Genomic DNA, 5,000 nt, shown 5'->3' with positions numbered 1-5,000 from the left:
ACACACACACACACACACACACACACACTCTCTCTCTCTCTCTCTCTCTCTCACACACACACACACACACACACAACCCAACAAAACCCAACAAAACGTATGCTCTTTTCAACTAGGGAAAACAATGTGAGGAGAAATCATGTTGTACAGAATTGTAATTCTTTGTAAGAAAGCAATCGTGATTTCTGCCACTGGCCGGGGGAAAGGGAGAGTATGTGTTTGTCTCCTTGTAAAACAACACTGGTGGTGTGTTTTGTATAGCTTTTTTTTTCTTTTCCTGCGGTGATTTTTTTTTTTCACGGAGAGCGAGGGTTAGGGTGGGGTGGGGGGGAGGAGAAAAGAACAGCCAACAATGCCGACTCTCCTTCTTTCTCCTCGATCTGATGCACGGCGGGCTGCTGCTCTAGCTTTTCTTTTCCCCTTTCTTTTTCTTTCTTTCTCTCCAACGCCCCTCATATTATTGACAAGAGCTGCCTACCCTCCATCTTCCACTCTGTCACCCCCATCTCCCCCCGAACCCACCCCACCCCACCCCACGCTACCACGATCGAACGTTCAGCTGGGCAAGTGACCCTCGCTCCCATACTCCCGTCCCCTTGTCTTCGACATTATCTCATCTATCTGTCTCGGTGTCATGTATATAATGATCCTCTTTTAACTCTCTCCATACGAACGGCGAAAGAGAAGACATTAACAGCGTTCCACCCCAATTACCATCATCAAAATATTGCAAGCGGAAGGCTCTTATACTGAAGAGGTGAATGTTGACAACCAATACCACAATTCTGACGACGGAAGCTAAAGGTTGGGTCATTCAGACACCCACTGGACATCCGAGGGGTCTGTGTAGAGGAGAAGAGTGGAATGGCCTTACTGAGTGAGTTAAATAGCATGCAGGTCAGTTACTGCCGAAATAGCTTTAATTTTAGGCTCTGGTAGTATAAAAATGTTAATAAATCATCGTCTCGGTGTGTCTTCTCTCTCTCTCTCTCTCTCTCTCTCTCTCTCTCTCTCTAAAGTAATCCCCATAGTTAAAAATGATGATAATTTTTGTGCGTGCAAATCTTACTGCCAATTTTATTAAGAAATAGATGTGCTATTTAAAAAAAAAAAAAAGAAAAAGAAAAAAGAAAAAGAAAAAAGAAAACAGAAGAAAAAGAGAGAAAATGCTGCACCCGAGAAGGAAAAGAGCTTATTATCTATCATCAAAGGATCATGAAATGATAAAAGAAATGATAAATGTAATAGCAAAATGTATTTCAGAAGGTCCTGAAGATTAGGAATACAGCATGACCCACAGTTAATTTGAGAGCTGCATGGTAAGATAGTTTGTGTTTGTTGGTTTTTTCCCCCCCCACTGAAGACACCTGGATGAGATTTGCCCCATTTGTGATGAAGGTGAACTTTTATCTTATACTGTATTGGGTGGCCTGTTAGTTGCTACCACTTTTATTTTTTCAAGGGAAGAATAGCGTGCTGGGTGGCCTGTAACTTGCTACCAGTTTTTCTTTTTTAATGGAATTTTTTTTCTACCTTTTTTTTTTGGTTTTGTTTCGTTTCAGTATTAGTTTTCATTGTATTTGATTCTTTTGTTACAGTTTTCTTTTACGTTAAAAAAAGATAAGTTGACGCCTTCACCCATGTCATAAGGATCTCATGACTGATGATATTAAAGTGTCAAATAAAAAATGTGGAGGAAAGTGATACAAAAAGATACACTACATACACAGTAAGACCTTTGATGTGAAGAGCCGAGTGCAGGGATCTGACGAAGCGAAAGAGGAAGAGTGTTGAAAGTGGAAAGGTCAAGGAACAGAGAAAGAACAGTGGCCGGTGTTGACGAAGTGTTTGAGATTCACAAGAACAGAGTGGGTAGGAGACTGACGACAGAAAGCAAGATGTCATGGTATTTTGTGCGTGTTTTGATTTAAAAAAAAAAGAAGATTATGTCAGTTATATAACTTGGACGTACTCCGTCGACAAATGTGACAGATTCTAAATGATTGTGTCAGCTATACAACTTGGACTTACTCCGTCGACAAATGTCACAGATTCTTCATAAATTGTATCAGTGATATAATTTGGACTTATTCCGCAGACAAATGTGAAAGATTTCATATGATTGTGTCAGTTATATAACTTGGACTTACTCCGTCGACAGATGTGACAGATTTTAAATAATTGTGTCAGTTATATAACTAGGATTTACTCCGTCGACAGATGTGACAGACTTTAAATGATTGTGTCAGTTATATGACTAGGACTTAATCCGTCGACAAATATCACGGATTTTTTAATTAATTATGTCACCGATGTAATTTCGACAAATGTCACTTTTAAAAAAAATATAAATTGTGTCGGTTATATAACTAGGACTTACTCCGTCGACAGATATGACAGATTTTAAATGAATGTGTCAGTTATATAACTAGGATTTACTCCGTTGACAGATGTGACAGACTCTAAATGATTGTGTCAGTTATATAGCTAGGACTTACTCCGTCGACAAATGTCACTTATCTTTTTATTGATTGTGTCAGTTATATAAATTGGACTTATTCCGTCAACAAACATCACGGATTTTTTAATTAATTATGTCAGAGATGTAATTTGGACTTACTCCGTCGACAGATATGACAGATTTTAAATGTTTGTGTCAGTTATATAACTTGGACTTACTCCGTCGACAGATGTGACAGATTTTAAATGATTGTGTCAGTTATATAACTTGGACTTACTCCGTCGACAGATGTGACAGATTCTAAATGATTGTGTCAGTTATATATCTTGGATTTACTCCGTCGACAAATGTCACAGATTTTTAATAAATTGTTTCAGTGATATAATTTGGACTTACTCCACAGACAAATGTGAAAGATTTTAAATGATTGTGTCAGTTATATAACTAGGATTTACTCCGTCGACAGATTGACAGATTCTAAATGATTGTGTCAGTTGTATAACAAGGATTTACTCCGTCGACAGATTGACAGAGTTTAAATGATTGTGTCAGTTATATAACTTGGACTTACTTCGTCGACAGATGTGACAGATTCTAAATGATTGTGTCAGTTATATAACAAGGATTTACTCCGTCGACAGATGTGAAAAATTTTAAATGATTGTGTCAGGTATACTCCGTCGACAGATATGACAGATTTTAAATGATTGTGTCGTGTTATATAAATTGTATTTACTCCGTCGACAAATGTGAAAGGCTTAAATGGTTATGTCATGTATACTCCGTCGACAAATGTGAGGAATTTTAAATGATTGTGTCAGTTATATAACAAGGATTTACTCCGTCGACAGATGTGACAGATTTTGAACAATTGCGTCAAATACATCTTGGATTTACTCCGTCGACAAATGTCGCATATTCTTTTCTTTCTTTTTTTCCATTGATTATGTCAGTTACATAACTTGGACTTACTCCGTCGACAGATGCGACTAATTGTAAATGATTGTGTCAGTTAGGTAACTAGATGTGACAGAGTTTCTTTTCATCTTTCATCGACGTGGTCGTTATCATCATGATCATCATTAATGTTAATACTCCATCTTTGTGGGTCCATCTGAACCATCTTTCTCTGTGTTGTCTTTCCTCTTTCTCTGTGTCTCTGTTCATCTGCACTGTTCTGTCAGTATCTCCCTGTCTGTCTCTGACTCTGTCTCTTGGTATGTGTGTAGGTTTGTATGGTCAGGTCAGGGACATAGCCCTTGCTACTGGTACCATGTAATCCGGTACTACCTGCCGCATGTAAAGTCTGCCAACGACGGACCAGGCGGAGGAGGAAACCTTTCTCAACGGCTGTGAAGGCGGAAGAGGATGACCAAAGGGCAGGGGGAGCGCTTATCCTTGGTTGGAAGTCCCCCTAGGAGACGGAGCTCCGAAGAACAAACCTGCACCTGCCGAGGCTGTCCTACAAGTGGCAGTATCTGCACCTGTGGGACTGTGAGCGTCGGTAGGCGAGAGAGTGGGGAAGGGACTGCACAACTCCTCCTCACTAAAAAAAAAGTCACCTGTGCTGGTCAGGCAAGCGTGAGCGAAGGAAGCAGGGCTCAACTTCTGGAGACGTCTTCCCTTGCAACACCTGTGGGAAGTGCTGCGCATCCAGAATCGGCCTCTTCTCCCATATGAGGACACACACCGACAGATAAGCCTGCCTGCCTACTCATCCATCGGACCGACGGGAGACTCCATCATCAGGTTTGTATGTATCTTAAAAACACCGGCGGATGGTGGCCAGTGTGCTGGGCATGACTACCCAGTCTGGAAGCGCCAAGTCGTTAATAAAGAACACACAGGTGAAAAGAAAGAATGAAATTATTATCATCATGATTTAAAACTGTAACGGGGGAGGTGAAAGGGGGAATAGAGGCTATTGGTTGTGTGGCCCTCTGTTTTTTTCATGTGATTTATCCCTGAAAGGGGAAACTGTGAATATAATTGTTTATTTTCTCTTGATTTATTAATCGTCAGAAAGGAGTGTCTTTACGTTGTCATGTCGTTTATCTGTGTGGGTGGGTGCGTGTGTGTGCATGCATATGTGTGTGTGTGTGTGTGTGTGTGTGTGTGTGTGTGTGTGTGTGGAGGAAGGCTGTGTGTGTGGGTGCATGTATGTGAATGTGCAGTGTAACGTAAGTAAGCTTAACATCCCGCCGCCCCCTGGCCCCCCTCCCCCCTCACACACACAGAGAAAGGGAGGGGGCGATGGGGGAGGGGAGTGATTGTGACACGTGTGTGTATGTGTGTGTATGAGAGAGAGAGAGAGAGAGAGAGAGAGAGAGAGAGAGAGAATGTGTATGTGTGTTTGTGTTCAACGTTTGTGTGTGTGTGTGTGTGTGTGTGTGTGTGTGTGTGTGTGTGTGTGTGTGAGACACAGACAGACAGACAGACAGACCAGACATACAATGTGCGTGTGTGTGTGAGTGAGTGAGTGAGTGAGAGAGAGAGAGAGAGAGAGACAGAGAGATAGAGACAGACAGACAGACAGACA

The sequence above is a fragment of the Babylonia areolata genome, chromosome 4, assembly GCF_041734735.1.
Source record: "Babylonia areolata isolate BAREFJ2019XMU chromosome 4, ASM4173473v1, whole genome shotgun sequence".
Classification (NCBI taxonomy): Eukaryota; Metazoa; Mollusca; class Gastropoda; order Neogastropoda; family Buccinidae; genus Babylonia; species Babylonia areolata.
This window is presented reverse-complemented; position numbering follows the sequence as displayed.